General features: G+C 40.8%; 1 protein-coding gene across 5 annotated transcripts in view; it reads right to left on the bottom strand.

Moving 5' to 3' along the window:
- LOC125771669 (uncharacterized) overlaps positions 1 to 21,652 on the bottom strand; it is a 142,233-nt gene that overhangs the window by 53,321 nt on the left and 67,260 nt on the right. For all 5 annotated transcript variants that reach the window (XM_049442526.1, XM_049442527.1, XM_049442525.1 and 2 more), the window contains one exon: positions 3,135 to 3,215. The gene's annotated coding sequence lies outside the window, so the exon portion shown is untranslated. The remainder of the gene's footprint in view (positions 1 to 3,134; positions 3,216 to 21,652) is intronic.

Here is a 21,652-nt window from a genome sequence, read left to right as displayed (position 1 = left end):
TCCGGTGAGCTTGTATTTTCCTGGTGAACCTACGTCCGCAATCTTGGGGAACGCAGCTACCGGCTTGCTAAACTCTTTGGGTATATAAATACACGAATCCTACACTTTACACATATTCAAAAGCTACCGCTAGGAAAGCTTTTCCCAACGGGATGTTGGGAATATATGGTTTAGGCTGTTCGCCAATCGACGTTGATGGTTGTAGGTGATTTTTCCGGTGATGATAAAGTTGGCTGTGACCGATACGTTCCGTTCGCCGTTCTTGCGTTGGTTTGTGATAAGAACCAGGAGCTTTAAAAATTACATGTAAATGTTTGAGTCGCTAAAAGTAAAAATTCAATCTCGTTGAAATGGTAGCGTATTCGAATGGAAATGTTTCAGGATTAGATTTGTATTAGTAGAACAAAACGCTTTTATTGTGACACGAAGTGAAACGATAGTAGAACTAAATCAATTGCTAAAAAAAAGAAATAAGACAAGTTTAACATGACAAGATTTAAAAATAAGATGGAAACTAGTTCAGGGATCGAGATAAGCCAAATGCATTGAATAAATGGTAGTAAAATAATAAACATCTTATCCTTAATTATTTGAATGAAACTAGGCATACGTTCAGATAAGTTTTCATTGTTAAAAAATATGAAAATAAAAGTCAAGTTCAATTTGCAATAAATAATGAATAAACAAATAATAACGATTTGTTGTCCCAGGCAGTAGCGGATTTACACTTCTGTTATACCCTAAGCGGACTTATGGGATTCTTATCGGAAAATCAAACGGGGCCCCTGTGAGATGCTGATGAAATGATTTTATACACTTGCGAACACGGGGCCCGCACGGCCGCTTAGTTCGTTTACCGTTAAACCCGCAACTGATCCCAAGAATGCTTTGCATAATTATGGCTAGATCATTCAATTATGTCACTTAGTTTAAATAGTAGCCCCCATGGCATATTTATTTTTAATATTTCGTGTAACAATGACAATTTATATTGAAAAGTCATACCTGTTCATGCAATAACTTTATGAAACTAAAATACCGTTTTTTTATTGTATAAGAGCGCTCTAAAATATTAGCCTCCAAATCGACGAATGGTTGAGATGGTAGGTGGTGGAGATAGAAAAGATGGTTACGGCGCCGGTCTCTACACGACAGGACCTTACATCCTCGTACGTAGAACTGGCCATTCTGTTACGGGTAATTAAAGTCAAGGAGCGCCATTTATGGCTATCCAAGAACTATGGATGCAGTGCCACAAAAGAAGAAGTTCAGTATACTACACGGTAACTACTTAACGTGTATTCGTACTAATACGATCTGAAAACTTCTTTTAAAATCAAATGATTATTTACAAAAATACAGTTTTGGCCGTTTCGATGCGAACAAAACAAAGTGCCATTAAAAACTTAAGAATTTAGAATAATAATAATAATAACAATAATAGATAAATAACAATAATCGTTGGGGCGGCCCGGTGGTGCATGTGATAAACGGCGCCAGTCCACACGGGCGGACCGGGTTCAAATCCCATCTGGACCGTCCCCCCGTAGCAAGGACTGACTATCCGGCTACGTGGTAAAATAAGTCTAGTAAGCCAGAAATGGCCGGCGTGACCTGTAAGGTCGTTAAGCCAAGAAGAACAATAATAGAATAATAAAATTAAATTACTTTGTGAACGATTATCGAAATGTATTTCCTAATAAAATTTAATTGCTTGGGTTGTACTTTAACTATTCCTCAAAATAAAGTAACAAACAAGCGAATAAGCAACAAATCTATTTTCATACTGCCCTGGACAGGAAAACCGGAAAATGTCCTTACGCCAAAACCAAAACTAGCACCCACGGTGCGACCAATTGGACCAACCCGAAAGAAACAAACCGGCCCGAAACACGAAAAACAAACCCAATCACGACGCACATGAAGCATTTAATTAGAAAAACGAACCGTAGAAATTATTACCCTGCTGTGCCCATTTACACTCAAGCTGCTTCCCCGGGCACGGGAATGGATGGAGAGGAGGCAAGGGCTATAATTTAATTGTTGCCAAACTCCTGTCCCATTCTGCAGTGGCTACCGGAACCAAACCACCTGGCCAGACAAATGATGAGACTACGTTTTTCGGGGGTAGGTACAGTAGACGCTGGTGAACAACCAAAAAACCCCCTTTTTAACACTGGACCAGTGCCAGCTGTGTACATTTCCACGCAGCTTTTGGCCGGGGTGGGACGATTATTTGGGAAATTTTCAAATGGGTTGTTTTCCCGTTGACCTGTGCCGTAATATTTCTAGTGCGCGGTGGTCAGGGCGAATGTGTGAATGCGTAATTGTTTTGCACACAGCACAATACTCAGGGGAAAAAGCTCATTGTCATTCATCACGTAGTAGTGAGAGTGGTTCTTAACGCGCACAAAAATATAATTATCAAACTAAATTTATTCGATTTAAAATTGGGTTTATAGTAAAATTAAAATATTTTATACCAATGTTGGTGTTATCGGATTAATTTCTTAATTTTCCAGCACTTCCTGTTTATCACTTACTGTAAAAAATTTAGCTTGTGTTATTGTATTTCACTATTTATGTTATAATCAAGCTCGATTCAATAGAAACTATTGAAGCGTGTAAAATGACTCTTACGAAAAACAAACTTTCCACTACGTGTTTCATCGAGCCACAACAACAACGGGCCACATCTTATTTGCTCTGCCCGATTTCCGGTCCGGTGGAACTGCGTTGACGTAAGTGAACGGCTGTCATAGTTTTCATCGGTCTGTGGCACCCTCATCAGGCCGGCGTCCCATTGGTTTTGCGGTGCGATGAAGTAATTTGACCAATTTCCAGTGACGAGTACCGCACTTGGAACAAACGCTTCACCAAAATAAGAAAAATGCCTAGTGCCCAAAACTCTCATACCCTTGGCTGCAACAAAGCTTACCCAGCTGTGAAATGAGATTTGTCTCTGGGGAACCCAGGGTGCCCACATTAGCCTCCCTCAAAAAGATCCCAAAACGCACAACAGCTGCATTAGTTCGTTCCATCCACAGACTCGCAGTCTCGTAAAGTGATACGCACAGTACGATCGAATTGAATGAAATTCCCTAGCCCTACGACTATTTTACTCACTTACTTACCTTTCTCTATGACTGCTGAAGGTGGCGTATCTTTGGAACGAAACGGTAGCAGTTCCGTTGCTGCAGCGTTGACACTTCAAGCTGAGAAAGAAATAGGAAACGAAGATGGGATTAGTTCCAGTGTGCGGGGTACACGCAAGGTAGTACAACTTTTTCGGGGAGCAATTCGACCCAAAACGTATGGTGATTTGGTGCTTGTCGACTATCGGTCACAAACATTAAACAAAGAGCCAACTTTAATGCATGTTTGCAGGAATTGATCGTGCGAACGAATGAACTGTTTATTATAAACCACACAAACGAAACTAAATGTAGCCGAATGGAATTGTTGCACGCAAAAATCCTTGCCGCGGGTAATGCATGAAACGCCGCGAATGGAAGCATTTAGGTCATTCTCAATGGTGAATAAAGACAGTGCAGTCATAAAGCGAATATGCGTGATTTGTGTCTATGGATCGAACAAATCGTGTCTTTTAAGCCTTCCGTGTATGGAAGTGGATGACGCATTTAAGCTTAATCTTATTGATCGTATAGCGTGTCGAGTTATGGATATGCATGTCCTTGTTTTTTTTTATTTCTGAACTTTTTAAATGGACATCTTTGTCTTGATTTTGATGCTAAAAAATATTATTATAACATGTAATGTTAAAATATTTTATATCGAGTTAGATTACAATTGCATTCAAATTGCATACATTTAGGCAAATAAAATAAAAATTACAAAATTTCGACGTAAAGTGTGATATCTAACGAATATTCGGTGGAGATGCAAACATCTGCGACATTTTAAATCTCTGCTTCCAAGGACACCATCAGCGAAGGAGAACGAAATCCCCCTTAATGGTAGTGCCAATATTTTCACCATCTGTTATCCACCCGTAACCGTTTATGGTCACATTTGATATTGATGATGTTGTCACCGATACAACGATGGTGGTGATCGAGCAAAGTTATTTGGAGTTATTTAAACTCCGACCTCCCACTGCAGCTCACAGCGGGGCACACCATCGGCACCGACAGCGAACCAATCTTCCTCGCAAACACTTTCGATCCACCCGGCATCCATCCGACTGGCAGCAAAACACACCCATGGAGCCCTAAAATTACTCACGACCCGTGAACGCTTCAAGGGAGTGCCGCACACTATGGGAAAGAGCAACAGAAGCGAAGTGAAAAAAAACCAACACAAGGCAACTAACCCGAACACTTCACGGAATGTATCACACCGAACGAAATAGTGGCAGTGGCAAGTCATCGAGTTAGGAAGAAAATTAAGTGCATGGCACTACCACCAACCACCATCCCTAACCCTTAAGCACCCGTGTAGCAAGTCCCATAAGAAACTGGTTTAAGGCTAGCTGGGAAAGAGGTAGGAAACAGTGCAACAAACCATGGATAAAAATCACCGATCGCTAGAGGACACTGCAGCAGCAACAACAACATCGAGGTGTGTCACTGTCGACGCCACCGATCGTTTCCAGGGCCTTAAAATAGGGCACCGGTTTCGAGTTCACGAGCAGTGGGGAATGCAACAGAAGGAACATTGCTACATTGCTCGCTATGCAACGCACACATCTAGTCTGGGCCAAGTCACTTGGGTCCTGTGGGCGTTACTAACCACGCGCTTCCAAGGGGTCGAAGGACGACGAAAGTAATGCAAGTAATGAAAACACTCGACCCGGCGCCACTACACACCGATGATGCTGGGCATATTGAGTAAAAAAATTGTTAACAGTGTTACATAAAGATAGAGAAGAAGGAAAAAAAGCGAACGACCAAAAAAAGCACACCCGTATATATGTAGTGCAATTGATCGAGACCTATTTTCGCCGCTCGCTTGTAGCTAATGTCATTAAGCTGATTAAATTGTCGCTTCGATGGGCCGGTGCACACAGGCAATGCCTTGAAGGTGTCTCTAGGTGATTGCTTACATCGCTTACTGTACCTAAAATGTAGGTTATAGTGTTATGCATATTCACGCCAAATTTGTTGTACATTTTCCTCTATAAAGCGTTTTTAAGGAGTAGCTTATTTAAACAAAAACACAGCATTATTTCTTAAATGGTAATAAACGTAGAGAGAATTGCATACATTTAGGCAACAATTTCCATCGCTCTTAATGCAACGATACATTCGTGCTATAATAAAATGTTAATCAATTGGATCTGCCTATAATCTCTCGTCTAAATCGTCACATACATTTACGCTGCCAGCATTGTATTACAATTGAAGAAAAAATACCTCCAAACGTTAAGTAAACATGAACATAAAAGCCACCCGTTACATGAAAATGATTCCTTCCGGCAGCATCGGCGTTAATACTGCGCCGAGAGGTTCTCCACCAGCAGTGTCGAGGTGATGTGACGCTTTCGTAATAATTGTCGACCTCATAGCACCGTAACGGGCGACAACATAACGCCAACGTATGGCGCTTAAAGAACACGAATTAACAGCAAAAAGGTTTTTTCCCCCGCGCCCGGACGCTATGAGGATGGGAGAGGAATAAATATTCAACAACAGCGAAAAAATGCAAAGAGTAAAGACATCGCGACCACCTCTTTCTGCCAATGGGTCAAAGCCAATAAAAAGAGAACACTGCCAAAAGGTTGACATTCTACGTCCCAACCGTACACACATTGGTTGGCGTTGACAGGCAGCGGATGATGAGGATGATGATGATAATGTTGATGCCGTTGATGTTAGTCTGTCCGTTTCTAAAATGACACATAATGATGGTGAGTATTGAATAACCATAAATCACCCAACGGTGTGGTACATTTGAACTGCCTTGATCTGCCGTCGGTCGGTACGTATGGTTGTCTGTACGGCTGCACGCGGACGGATTCGCGATTGATTGACGGGGCAAAACCATTCAGATGGTCCCGTTGGGTATGGAGTGACCCACAGAGCGTCCACAGCTTCGAGCACGGAAGGGTGGGCAAATTTGTGCAACTTATTCCATCAACGCAATCGCAGCAAAGGTGAAGGATCAAATGACTGGCCGTACGTCTGTTTTATGCAATGCACTTTCTTTGGTGGTTATGGCAACGTGTTTGATAATAGAACACGATGTATAGCTTTGATGTGTGAAAGAAACAAAAAAATTCCATTTGAATAATTTAGAACAAACATTTTCGATAGGAATTTGCCAGACGAATTTTCATGTCGTAAATGGTGAAATTGAAATGTGAACTTTGAAGGAAGGAATTGTGAGATCGAAATACGAAGCAATCCTTTTCAAAGAACGCACTTCACCGTGCACGTTTTTTTTTGTTGTTTCTAAAATCCAGCATCGACTCTTCATACTTCAAGCTGCTTACTAGAATAAAACTGCTACAATTTCAAACGAAACCCATCTTGTACAGCACAAGCACGTGTACATCTTCTCGACAGCGTGTTCCATCCAGAACATCAGAATGATAAAGTGTAACAGCCTCCAGCAGCTAGACCACGCTTCATTGCTTCCGATCCATCCGCCGTGCAAACCATCGCACAGGGAATTCAATTAATTAAATTCCTTCACTTTTCCGTTTCACAAACCGCAAAAGAAAAACACTTCCAAAAGTCACAGCACAAAATGTTTCGGTTTCATCGGAAAGCAGGACGTGTGTGTGTGTGTGTGTATGTTCGAAAGCTAAGCAACTATGGTAACGAAACAAGAAACATCAAACATTCGACAATTTGTCTCGGAAACCAGCTGAAGAAACGCAACAAAATCCCGGTGACCGAAGGGAAGAGCATTCCGTACTTTAATTCGTCGCTTCTCGTGTTCGTGAAGCAATTTTTTATTTCCTCTGACATTTGGTATCCTTTTTCTTTTATTTTCCTTTTTTTTCTTTGGTTGGTTTTGGATGGAGGATGGTCGTTGATTTCAAGTTTTCCAGTACACGCTGTTTTTGGGAGAATCGATAAAAATTACACGTGCCCGAAAGCTGAAAGCATCCCGTTCGATCGGTGTTGCTCAAACCGTCGGAATAAACAATTTCGATCATTTAATCGCCTTTTTGCCGCATTATGCTTGTTATCGTTCTAAATTCCTTAAAATAGCTTGTTTTCGTGATGAAAACGGCCCGCAGCAAAAAGCCGGAAAAACGGCGAACCAGGTAGGTAGCATCGTCAAAGCGTCAAAGCAACAAAGTAGCTAAGGAACGAAATGACGCCCGCAGCGAGACGCGCTTCCGATTGTAAACTTTATCGACAACAAAACCACACCGACGGTTGACGATGTTCCGTGCGCAGTGTAGCTGGTGCTTGAATGCTTCTCATTCCAAACCACAGTTTTTCCGCGTAATCCAACGGATTTAACTAGAGTCGGCGCTTCCCAAAAGCTGCCTGTTCAAGCCGTCTCTCGGTAGATTTTGACACCCGTGAAATGATCCGCATCCTTACTCGTGTATCGATTGGTGGGAAAAAGGGAAGAAAATAATTGACGGATGTTTTAAAAATAGTACAAAAATGTAGGAGTGCGTGGGATATTGAAATCTTCTGTCTACAAAAGTACGGCTTCTGGTTACCTATTCCAGGCATGCTATTTAACATTTAAAAAATGACGCTTATTAATAACATTTGGCATAAATCAGCACATTAAAGCTATTCTAAATTTATACTAGCAATAAATTGCTACTTCCAGGTTGTTCACCCTCAAATTCATCCACTTCCGTACTGCATCCTCCCAGATGCGGAAACGATAGCACGCTGACCGTATGACAGCTGTCAAACATGTACATAAACAACCATGCTTCTAGTGCAACAAGTACATTCGCCAATGCAACGGATGCCATTTATCAACGTTACACACGCGATGAATTATTGCAACCATCCAACCAATATCCTTGTTGTGTTCGATTGCTTCTTACCAGTATCGTAAATGTACGCTCTATTGCCTTAATGTTCGAGGTTCTTCCGAATATTTTATAGCAAACATCATTCATCGATTGCACATGCAAGTGGGTGTAATTAAAATATTTTATTTATAACCAAATTGTTTTGCGTACATTATGCTTAAGGTTCCTTACTGCTTGAATCGGAACGTTGGATCACGGGTAGTACAACAAATACTTCTTCCTCGCTGCACACGTCTGACATTGAACTTGGGTTCTTTTGTGCCATTCTCCAATTGGGAGACTAAACCCAAAACTCCATGAAACTTTTCTTCCGTGCCGTATCTCAAGCCTGTCAGATTGCTTCCTTGTCAGTGTGCATCAGATCTGGCCGTATCTCGCAAAGGACATCGGGTGCTTAAAAAGCTAGAAATAAACCCCACCGTATCCGTGGGTACCTTATCACAGATCTTCGGATTGCGCCCGACGACAGACGACGGGTCTAGTGGCAAAGACAAATTTGTGCTCTTTGTAACGACAGGGACGACGACGACTACGAGTAAATCTATAATTACTCCAAATTTTCAAGGCACCACGAGGCAACTTATGCAAGACAACGCCGGCAGTACTCTATGGCTTCACTGCATGGTTGAGTTCGAACAAGAATGAACGAAGCTCAAAAGAAACCTAAAGTAGCTCAGGCATCTAGATGGCCCTGATCTGGCGGCTCTGTACCAACTAGAACTCCGATCCGATCGCATCGTGTTCAAAAACCGTCACGATGACATTTTGCCAGCACTTTACTCTCTGGGGCCATTCTTTCCCAACAGCAAAAATTAACCCGTAAAGCATGATTTATGAAAAATGACCTCCCGATTGATTGTTTGTATGTGTGCTTGTATGTGTGGGTGCAGTCAGTTGAAATGGAATGGCTTCAGTATTGACGGGGACGCACACAACAAAAACCAAAACAAAAAAATTCGAACAAGTGGTGGAAAAATAATAACGAAAATCGTTGCCGTCAGCAAAACCGCACGGCCGCTACTACATTATGAGGCGCTAAGGCACAAAAGGCGAACAGCAGCAGCAGCACAACGGACCGAACCAAGAGTTAGCTTGGTCGTTCGGGTCGGTTAGATAATTAAAATTAATGATTGGTTGGCCGCATAGGATGGTTGAAGTAAGTAGCCACAGATACTGTTAGCATTTGGCCGAGAACCAAGAGAAAGGCGTCTGGAGAGTGTTGGCACGAGAAGGTTTGACACGGTCCCCCCGTGTGTGGGGGTCACTGTTGGGTGTGTACCAGAGGGGTTGAAGGTGGTACAGAGATTCCCCAACAGTAAGTACACCGTAGATACTTGGACGACCCCTTAACCAGCAACGACTCAGCACAATGGGCTCAGTACCCCAAACCGGCTACTACACCTTTCGCCGTGTAACGCCATGTAACGCCGTGTACTGCACACGGGGCACCAATTATTAGCGACTAATTAATAATAGTGGAAGTTTTCAGTAGCACACCGAACAACGCCGGCACAACGTCCTTGAAATAGTCGACCTGGTTGGTACAAACTTCAAACCACAGGACGCACGCTTTTAAGGTTGTGTAGTGTTCCATCAAATTTACCGATCTTGAACAGGGTCAAAAGTGTAGGACAGCGACACAGAGAAAGAGAATGATTGTGTCCGTGGGGGAGATTGGTAACGTATCCAGTGAAGGACATTTTAAAGCGTAAATCGTTTGACAAAAAGAAGACCTTTAATGTCGAAATCCTGAAGTGCCTTTTGTAAAACTTTGGAACGCCGTTTGCCGTACCTCAAAGTTATATCAAAAGATTAAATATGCCTGTAATACAGCTTGTGCCAACTATCTGGATTACTTTAATATTTGACTAGAATCACCGTAAGCAGTTGTTTACCACCGAGGCGATATAAAGCCGCAATAAATCTGGTCCCACTTACCTTTTGATAGAGCAAAACTTCAACATTCCTCCTACCCCGGAACTATGCGCACCCCTACGACCTCCTTCACCTCTTAATAGGCCCGAACCGATGAAGAGCTTACCACAATTATGCTACAGATTGGATACCTTTTGCCCGTTTGGTGAAGGTGAACCGTACCAGCCGGATCAAACTTTCTCATTTTATGTAAGAACCAACACTTAATCGTTTTATTGGCACCGTTCCACAACACCGCTGCGAACCGATTGTGCACCAAATCACCCACCACAACAAAACCGAACGAGAGTAAACAAATTTATAGACAGTAATTAATCACGAAAAACGGTACGAACGAGCGCGTGCGAGTGGGACAACCATTTTCGGCTCCCTTGTACGATCGTTTACGGTTGATTTTGCGATGTAGTGCGCACGGAACAGATAGCACCATCCAGTTCCAGAGTCCTTCTACACCGTGCCCGGAAATTCGCAATGAGCAAACGGGAAACGGCCAATATATTGGAACGATTTGTTGTTATTCTTTCCGGAGAGTTCCCGCTCCGACTCCGGGAGGTTAACTTTTCCATCCATCTGCCGAAGCGAACGCGTGTCGACTAATTGGGCCATTTTCATCGTGTAAACATAATGTTCCCAAATAAAACTAGCTGCCACGCGGAGCTTTCACGCACCGTACTGTTTGTGTGGCTCTTACGAGTTTTGGTAAAGTAGTTGAGCCGTAGGAGTAGAAGTAGTTGATGTTACATAAGCACATAGCATAACCTTTCGAACTGTCCTACTTCTCGATCTGGATCAAGCTTTGTTTGGGGATGATGTTTTTTCTATTATTAATTTCAATGCTTGCGGGGAACTTTTAGTTTAAAGGAACATTTGTAACGTATCACCTGACAAAGGTTATTTGGGTATTTTTGTTGTAGGTTCAGTTGAAATTGAAAGCCCGCATATTTTCCATGTTTTTAAGGTCCTCAGGGGTAATAACTTCGAATTTCTGAAGAGATCTAGAGCACAAAAGACCATCATGATCACGTAAGGTACTTGCTGAAGATATTGCTTTTTTGTGGAATTTATACTGGAGAAACTTTATTCCATGTCTTACTAACATTTCTTCCTTACTTTTTGCTTATCATTTTTTTTACCAAGTGATCCTCAGATTGTTGTTTAGTGCTCTATAGGAATCGGATCGCATCACATCGGAATTTTGCTTCAAAGCTAATTGCCACATTGAACCACCTCAAATAGGTCGCCCTGTAACGCTCAGGATCGCTTCATCTTCAACGTGCCATTTGGCATGTTTCAAATGTATCCGTAAAAACACATCTTCAAACGAATCGTTGCGCAATCGGACCGCATCGATCATGGTACCGCGATCTAAGTGGTGCAACGATTCCTTTCCGCTAGCAAGCAAGCAGGCAAAAAAAAGAAAGCTTTCAGCACTCACGAAACTCATGAAAAAGGGCCATCACTTGGACAGATTTGGAGCAAAACATTTGGCTGCACAGTAGATCGCGCTGAAAGATAGGGGGATGTTTTTTTGTTGTTGTGCTCTCTTCATTTTGTGTCCCTCACAAAAGCAAACGCTCCAAAAAGGGGAAGGAAACTCCACGCACCCAACTCGTAGCAAACCAACCGAATCCGTTGTCTCATACAGCTCGAGATGGTCATCGTTCGATTGGATGTGTGTATGGTATTTTTTTTTTCTTCTTTCCTTTACACCAGACCAGCAGATTACGCGAACAGCTCTAGCAACCTCACCAAACAGTCAGGAATGCCCAAGTGTCAATCATGCCAAACGGTATAAACCCCACACAACCAGTGGAAAGTATGCGCGGCGAACATACGGCTACACTCAATTTTGATATTTTTCCTTCAAAAATTGCTATTTTATGAACGTATTGCAAACGTACCCTTCCCCATACGAACCCTTTCTATCTGTGGGAACGCACAATGGAATGAACACAATGGCTTTGGAGCAATGTTTTGTTTTCATGGGAAACGATTTGTGACTCCAAATTGCCCATATGGTAAGCCTGATGATGGAGATGTCTACCGGACATTAAAATGCGCTGGCGAACCATTTATGTCTTGGGTGGCATTTGGAGCTTAAGCAGCGATGCCTTCTTATGAGGTTTCGAAGGTTTTCGCGTTGAATAGATCGTTCGAATCGGGTTTAGATCATCCGGATCAGTCTCAACCAGCTATTCAGCGGAGAGTGGTTATAGTGTGCTTTAGGTAGAGAAGAAACTTACAATGTGAAACCGTTTGCATAAAAATAGGACATGTGTAGTCATTACGACACCTTCGAATTGGTAGTGACTTTTAAATCATTTTTAAATATGCCTCGAAACGATTATTACACAGTTAAGTTAAAATCGAAACGCTATTAACACCCGGAACAGAAACTTCGTGCAAGCTTTGGTTCAGTTTTATGACACATGATTAAGAACTTGACCTTTCGGTTTAAAATATGATTACAAAAGATAAGACCATCATCACTCAACAGATATCTAAGGCATAGCCTATTAATGGGTTCAATATTCATTTGAATAAATGCAATAAAAACTCATGAATTCTATTCAATAAAAAATAAACAACATAAAATATGATAAGAAAAAATATCAAAGTTGCTTTCAATATTTTTTGTGAAGTTCAAGAAAAATCGTGTGATCCTGCAAAGTTTCACATATTGACGCCTAACTCCTTAATAATCAATATTTCATCGTATATAAATAGCATCGTATATAAATATAATTTGTTAGTTAAATTAATAATATTTATTTTATATTATTAAATGCTCCATTTGAACCATTTCAAGCAAAGGAAATATATAAAGGAATAAATATCTTGTCTTTTGTATTATTTGTTACACAACAAAGTGTTAACGTTACAACCAATACAGCCTGTTCGTTCTTAAAATGTAAAAAGTATGAAAAATGAGAAAAAGATCAAACTGCATCTGAAATTAATTTGCGAAATATCCAAATTATGGTTCATAACTTTTTTTTATATGTATTTTATCGTTTATTTAATGGTTAAGCCTTTGTCTGTTGTGATAAAGAAATACGCTTGAAGTGATTTTTAAAACAAAATTCAAATGTTAAACATTTCAATTGCTCTTACACACGGAAGTGAAACATTACATTAAAGTTCATTTAAAAGATCGTTACTTATGATAGTTAAAATGCGATAAATTTTTTCTGCTTTCTTTAACAGAGTTAACGTTAGTTTTAGTTAATACTAAGCTTACAGCGGTTTCTTCCATTTTTAATATTTCTTCTTTGACGTAACGATCTCTAATTGCCTCATCATAACATGTTAAATTTTAGTTTTTTATGAACTAATATAAAATTGAATATTTTGACTAAATATCTGAATTTAAACAAAACACCAAGCAAACAAAAATGTCATTCCTATTAGTTCAACAAGTTTAAAAAAAAAACTTTATTTCATGCAGCTGATTAAAACTTCCAGCAAGGAATGCACACATAACACTAAATATGCACATGAGAAAAAAAAACAACTTAAATACATGTTCAACGTACATTAACCAAACCCAAACACACATTCCTTCATTTGCAATCTCAGCACAACCTCCCGTTCCAGCATAACCACCCAACCCAGATACCAACCGGAAACAATGTTTTTCTTTTCGGCTAACGGTAGCAAACTGTCCAAACGGTGGTGCCAGAGTGCAAAGTTTTTAAACATTCCCTTCGGTCGGACCCTTCCGCGTTCATAATAGTTTCTCTCTCTTTCTCTCTATCTCTCTCTCTCTCTCTTCTATTGCTTCACTTCATCCATTTGACCGAAAAATTAACGTACCATTTAGAAGCGCGCCGGCTTCATACGAACAGAAGTGTGCGCGCGGTTGAAAAGCATTTCAACCTTAACATTGACAGAACAAGCGTTAGCGCTTGCAGTTACGTTTGCGTTGTAATAGTTATGCGGAAACGAAATACGTAGAACAAGAAAGATGCAGATGTATCTTCATTTTACACACCCGGTTCGGGAAAACGTTTTCCATCCGTATCGCATCGACCGCGGAAAGGTGTAAAAAGCACGATGGAAATTAATTATACAGTACCTTCTTCTATCACCCATCGCTACCTGATGCTGACCGGGTGTGGGGTTTTGCCTTTTCCATGGGGTGCATTGGTATTCCGAACAGGAAAATAAACACCATTTTCCCGACCTTGTACCGTGTATGCTCGTGCCAAAGTGCTTTCCCGATACCGTTCGACATAATGCGCAGGGTGCATTAAAAAACACGTTACCCAAAACGCGAGGGCAAAATCTTCAATGGTAGAAGAAAAATTAATAGTTTTTTTTTGGTTTCTTTTTGGGAATGCATCCGTAACGCATCATCGTAAAAAAACTAAATAAAGCCGTGGTACATTAACTGTAGAACAAAATTTAACTCCCCCCATTGAAAATGGGAGCAAAGAATCTCCATAGTAAGTACTGCTATTGGGAGGAGAATGTTTAGTTACTTTTGTTTCAACCTCTTCCAGTTAATGGTTCATCTTTTGTTACTGCGGTCAGTTTTATGTCTATGATTTTTTTTGTGGGTTTTTTCCCTACTGCACTTTAAATTTAGACATTGCGTAATGTGGGTTAGTTTTGAAAAATCCCCCAAATATTGTCTGTAAATCTTGTTCCCGCCGAACCGAAAGCTCGGCCACACGAAATGCCACGCGCTCATTTCAAGCAGCAAAGAAAGTTAATGAACAGTGTGAAGAGAACCACTGCACACGATGCACTTGAAGTTAAAGAGGAAAATCAGGCGAACATGAGACGGGTCGAGAGGAAAAACTTCGAACTCAATTTTTTTTTTCGTGGCGAAAATCAAGTGCTCGTTCATGCTTAAAGTACGCAATTGTGCAGCTGACATAAGTACTTCATTAGAGAGGCTAAGGTGTTGATTGCCGGTCAGTGTACCTCTTTAAGGAGGCGGCTCAACTACCTGCCGATGATGATGATGATGATGATGGAGGTACTATTCTGAAATCGAACCCACCGGTAAAAGATGTTTAGCAAACAATTGGACATTGAAAGCAATTCGGTTATGTGCAAAATGGGAACCTAAACGATTAGGTGAAGGAAATTGAAACTTTGCTATGTAATAGTGTTCATTTAAGGGTTTTGCAACTTCGAGCAAGAGACGAACAAGTGTAATTTCTCATTATTTTTACGTAATATGACATGGAGGAAACTAGTCATCTCGGGATGTTTTGTCTTCACTAAAGACTTCAAGACTATTATACATTTTTAGTAATATAAAGGTTTTTAATCAAGGTCAAATCATAAGAATTCACATTAAAATTTATAACTGCGTTAAAGCCGCCAAGCGTTAATACCTGACAAATGCGCTCACAAGCCATCTTCCAACGCATTGTTATATATAGGAGATATATGAAGACATTGAAGACTAAGAAACGTAAGTCTAAAATTGTCATTCCATTTTTGGATATAAGCCTAAAGAGTTTGAATAATCCGTGCAAATCCATTCTCCACGAGATCTTCACAAAGTCGTTCTCAAAGCCCAGTGAGAAAGAGTTCAAACAACTTCAAAGAACCAAAAAGAGTTCAAAGAACTTCGTCTGGCATGAAAACTCAACCCCTAAAATGTTTACAGATGACCACCAAAAATCACTATCGTACAGACAATTAGGCTTTAAGAAGGACCCTGGTCGTGTCAACAAAGACAAACACAAAATATTTGTAGACGTGTTTGTCTTACCATAAACTTCTATTATTCCATCGAACATATCCTATGATGTACTATAGCATTTTCATTTAAGTTAGCAATCATTTGTGTATGGATCACAGAATCCAAGTTAAAAGGAATTATGCTTATCGGTTTTAGAAAATAAATAGTTATTCTATAAATAACATTTAAAAAAAAAACAATTATTGCAGCTCTTGTGTTTTATTCACTAGATTTACAACAGTGTAAAAAAATAAATTTGTGCCGTTTGTAATATTGGTTGACAAAAAAGATAACATGACAAAATAGAACAAAACGACATTAAAAATAATGTTTACTCGGAATTTAGAAACCATAAAATTTAGTCACATAAATACAGTTCACCGCATGTACTTTACAACAACAAATAGGTAAATTGTAATATTGTTTGGTGAATTCTTTTTTTTCTAGCTCAAATCTGTTCCATTTGTGGACTGTAGTTGGGAAAACAAATCCCTTTTTCTGGGTATTTTATTTTGTTCACTGCAAACACACCACCAATCATAAATTCGATTCGAGGCAACAAGATCGTTACGTTTAGTTTTGTTCGCTTCCCGTCAAAGCTCACCCCGATTAAGGTCACAACCCTTTCACGTACCTACCCGGTCGGTGCAATTCGATTCCAAACAGTGACTGTTAGGGGGGGGGGAAACGCGCCCAACATTCACCATTCGATGCGGTTCCATTTCTTTCCTGATTTGCGAGAAGAACGAACAGAATTGCAGCACAAATAAAACCTTCGCCCCGTAAACCCACCGGGGGACGGAAAGTGGACCGTTTTGGAGGAATATGCTAGCCAAAGCACATGGGTGGGGGGAGGTAGCAAATATAAACAAAAAAAACAACAATCCACTCCATTTGGTTGCCATTGGTGCTCGGTCGCGAACTGGTTGATACTAGCGAAAAAGGATCATAGTTACCGTTAGCCACTTAGTCACGCTCGGTTAGAGCCGTTGTTGCCGCTGTGTCACATATTTTGTTGTTGTTGTAGCTGCCCGCGAACTTCGCGCGACCACGATCGGGCGCGAGCAAACAATGGGTTATGGGGTTTTCCAGTCAGGTCAACCGCCTTTCTTTACGACAAACAACGACCATCGGAACAGCGGAAAACAGTTTAGTGTGCACAACTTTTGCACAATACCCACCCAGGGGGAAAAGAATGAAATAAGGCTTGGGAAGGGTGGCGGGGTTTGCGACAAGCTGGGAGATCGTTGCATATTTCACGCCCACAAGCATTAGCGCTGGAACGTAACAAACTTTCGCTCCATCTTTTGATGGTGGATTCTGAGACAACCAGGGTGAATCGCTTTTTTCCCATCGTGTTGTTAGAATAAAATTATGCAGCTACGTTATTCAAAACATATCGAACATGACATTCTGCACCATTTGTGGGTGATAATAAATTAAACCACACGGCAATAAAATGATTATGAGCGCTTTGTGATGCCAATAAGTCAACGATCTAACCAGCATGTGATCTTGCTAAAACTCGCCTTTGTCTATGATTATTCTGGCGAATTTTTGGTCACAGTTTTTTATAGTCACTTTATGCACCGTAAATTAATATTAAATCTAGCCTGTCATCCGATAAATTGTTTACCACTCTGGTCAAACATCAAACTTTGCATAAATTACCATCATCATAATCCTTTTATTCCTGCACACGTTTTATATTCACTAAACCAATCAAATAGTGAATCACACACACACACACATGCTCGCACACACCATGGCACATAAATTAAAACGTGAAGTGCCACAAAATTGTTTTAAAGTGATGATCAAAATGTAATACTTCCAGCGATTACCACACACATACAGTGTTCTAACGCGCGCGCACACACACACGAACTGGGTCCCCAAAAAACCACGACCCTTTAGTTCGCCGGAACCAGAAACGTTTAAATAAAATGTTTCAAATTAATTGAGATGTACTCTCGGCGTACAAATAGTGTGCACTTTTGTGCAACGCGTTACATTTTCGTTGGTGGCCGATGCCAAACACGGGTGCATCCATTTCCGGTTGTACCGGATACAGTACCCGATGCGGTGGATGAATGACCGTGTGTGGGTGGGTGTGTGTGTGTGATTTTAATTATAGTCGATGTCCGATCTGTCTGCTGCACCAACGTTCCTATATGTCGCCCATCATCCATTCGAAGGGAATGCAACAAACGAGGATGAGGAGGATCAAACAGGGGTAAAATTTAACTACCAGCCACACGGGGAAAATGGAGACCATGAATGCACTCGGTGTAATTTGCACTCGACAATTGTAATCATTTAATCGAGCGAAAAGCTTACCCCACACCGTACAGCTTCCGGAACCATTTTCTAGGAAATAGAAGGATATAATTTTCGGATGCCTATGCCCCAAAAACCGTCAGACAACAGACCGCCCACATCCGGTGCAGGATATTGATGATGTGTTTACACATGTTTAGTGCCTAAAATGTTGATACCCACATGCTACTCTGTTTCACTCCCCTTTCAACTCCTTCCCTACAGACATACAAACACACACATCCCTACAAAACATAACCAAACCCGGTCCGGATCCTTTATCTTCCGATGGTGCTATAAATACTGCAAATAATATCCCTCTGTCTAACCGTAACCACCTGAAAATGGGGTTTGTCAGTATGTGAAGAAGTAAAAAATTCTACCTGCCCCAAAATATGCTATAAACACACTCTTATCACTCCTCCATCTCCCAACGTCCCATCACATCCACTCCTATCCTCCTATCGTTTTGCCGTGTGTTCAAATTTCATAATTAAACTGTCAACTATTAAACTGTAAGCTTATTGTTTTCCCACATTGCGATACATTCCACCGGTGACGGGTTTGGGAACGAGCGAGAGACCTCTGAACCTGGTGGATTGGACGAACGTACACGAGCCGGGTTGAACAATTTCCACAATTGCAATCGATATTGCAATCCGATGGAGCACTTGTTGTTGTTGTTTGGCATTCCGATTCCGGATTCGGATAACCGATTTTTAATCGATTTTTAATCGATACTACAATAATAAAGTTCCACCCGGAAAATGCTTACAGGCCGGTGGATGACGACAGGCGACAAGTACTTTTTTTATTTGATTAAACTTCAACGCACTATTCACAGTTTTACTGCAATTAAACTGTCATCGATATGGGACAGATTAAATCGATCGGGAAAACATATTTAATGATTAATTGTTTGTGTGTGCTAACCGGTGTGTGCGTTTCACCGAGGGAAATCTTTTTATTGCTCGTCCGGAAGAAAATAATACATCTTTATTCGTTTTAGAGAAAAAAAAATTTTTCGTTCTTAGACCCTTTCACACTCACAATTGCGTTAAGCGTTTTCCTATTTCCGGCAAACTGAACGTCTGCCATCAATGATTGAACCGTGTTCGCTCGCGGGAAATTTCGGAAAAGTGCGCGTTTTCTTTCGGGTGAAAATATAGTTACCGTTTGTGTACATTTGACTTAGCGATGATAGAGCAGAGAGCAGAGAGAGCCCAAAAGGCTTTTTTGCCCCCTATTTATTATAACCTAAAGAACGGTTGTTCCGCCTGAGACGCCATCCGCTCTTGATAGTGATGGTGGCGTTACAAATCGTAAACATTGTGCCAACAAACCGATTTTGCGATGCTTTACAAATGGTGAACCGCAATTAATTATGTACCGATTAATGGAAGTAATGATGCCCCGAAGGAAACACCACCCAACCCCAGAACAGGCAAAACCGGTCAAATGGGAATTTCGGAGGATTTTTTTTGTCATAATTAATTGTATAATTAATTCGCTCGTTAACCGCATGGAAACACTTGCCGGGTGTACCTGGCCAGTCCGGATTCCGACGGCATTATGCCCCCCTTTCAAAATGGCACTTATTGCATGGCTAATTTCGATCCCTTACACTTGATTTCTCGGGGTTAAGTTCGTGCCACTTGGTTAATAATTCGTGCTCTACTGAAGCAGCAGCAGCAGCAACAACGAACCGCACGCGTTAGGAGGAAAATCAATTAAATTTTCCACACCTGCGGCATGTGTCTTACGGGGTTTTAACAAAATGGTATGGCGCATTGTTTCAGCTGGAAACTGTAATATTGCAAAATTCGGCTTTGAATCTTACGGCTGCTAACAGACCTTTGCTCGGGTAAACGCGCTCAACCATAGCACCCATTCAATATCCAAAACTAAGTATTTCTTTTACTGCCATTCTCAAAAAAAGCTCTCTCGCAATCAACACCACCAGAAAGCACACGCGCACGAACCATTTGCGACACGACCTAAGCGTCACGCGCCGATACAATTAATTCGCTTTGCATGACGATCAACATGCTAGTGTGAGGATTGTTTTTGCTTTCTAAGGTGAAGGAAATCAATTTGGAAATTAAAGCTAGCATCATTTGACATCGATACGGATTTATGCGATCGGAAAGTGAATGGGATATTATTTTGATGTTTCGTGCTTTTATGCATAATCAAAGAAGACAAAAAATACATTCAATTTTAAATGGAAAATGTGACTGTCATGATATACATGATTATTTCCCTTTTATCACGCATCACGCAATGTTTTCCCTTCTTTTGTTTCGGCTATAATTATTGGCTTCCGGTTCGCTTAAACGTTGCTTTTGAAAAGAGGCAAATATCTACAACGCTTACTCCTTTAAATGTTATAAAGATAAATTCCCTTATGAGCATGCATGAAAAGAGTATTTATTCTTATTCATTTATCCATGCTGGGATCTTTTCAAGGTTGTCTACTCTGAACATTCATTGTATTGAATTATAGAATGTGTCAGAAATTGATGTTAAAAGACGGCAATTTGCGAGTTTTATTCAAGGTTTCAAGTAATTAACGTTAGTAACTCCATGGAATTTACATTTCAAAGGGCTATAACACGATTGCAAAATTGTTTAGTGTCGACATATTTCTAAAATCATAAAGATTTCGCTTTAATTAATATATCAAATTATTAAATAAAATATTTGTAATTATTAACTATTAAAATAATACCAAACAAAACATTTTGTTACTGTATCTCGCTACTATATGAATCCTTATTATCCCGGATTTTCCTTCGCCGCGGTGGCACTTCCCCGAATTAACCTTATTAACCGTAAGCGCCATTGTACGTTCAGTGAGCAGAAAAGGTGTTGTAAAATGTAATTTCCACCTAAACATCATCAGCCTTTCAAGCGACAGGGAAAAACGAACAAAAGCATGTCGCGTTAAATCTGCCAGCCAAAGAGGGATAGGTCAGTAATTCGCCCGTATACCGCCCGATGCGCACTAACACCCCCGAACCAGCGAGATTCAATGGACGTTGATGAACGCACCTTGGTCCTCAAACCATCCCGCTACAGGCACATAACACCTGGTGCGCGGGTTGGTTTACTGTGCTTTGACACACCGTACCGTACCGGTTTGCTGATTCCATGGGTGTTGTTTAATTTTAAATCAAATTACATCCATACCGCATACTGTACTCGAGTGCTGTACACGATCATCATGATGATGGGACAGAACGGGCAAAATACGGTGGAGCCTGGGTTGAGTACAAGAATTTTCCAATTTTCCGAATTTCACCCGTTACCAATTCGGTTCCCAGCGTGGTTCAACAAGCATCCAAGCGACGCTGACGGTGTTCGGTTGTGGTAATGTAACTGCCACCTAACCACCTTCACCGTGCGGGGTAGGGTTTTGTTCTTATTGGGGTTGATGCTGCCGTTCGCTATGCCACACTTGGCAAATCGTGCCAAGTCAGGTGTAAAATTATGTAAAATTGGCACAGTTTAATTGAGTAATTGAAAGAGGTTTCTCTTACACGCTTCTAACCGGTGCGGAACGAAACAGACAGGCAGTGATGTCGTTACGAGTTTTGGTGGGATATTTTGCAACGCTTGCGAAACCTCTCGTTCCATTGCCGATCGATGACAATTGAGACATGTTTGCCTTCTCCGAAGCAGAAGCATATTGTTATTTATCAGACAATCTTGAA

Source organism: Anopheles funestus, chromosome 3RL, assembly GCF_943734845.2.
Source record: "Anopheles funestus chromosome 3RL, idAnoFuneDA-416_04, whole genome shotgun sequence".
Taxonomy (NCBI): domain Eukaryota; kingdom Metazoa; phylum Arthropoda; class Insecta; order Diptera; family Culicidae; genus Anopheles; species Anopheles funestus.
The sequence above is the reverse complement of the archived record's forward strand: the minus strand, read 5'-3'. Positions and strand labels throughout refer to the sequence as shown.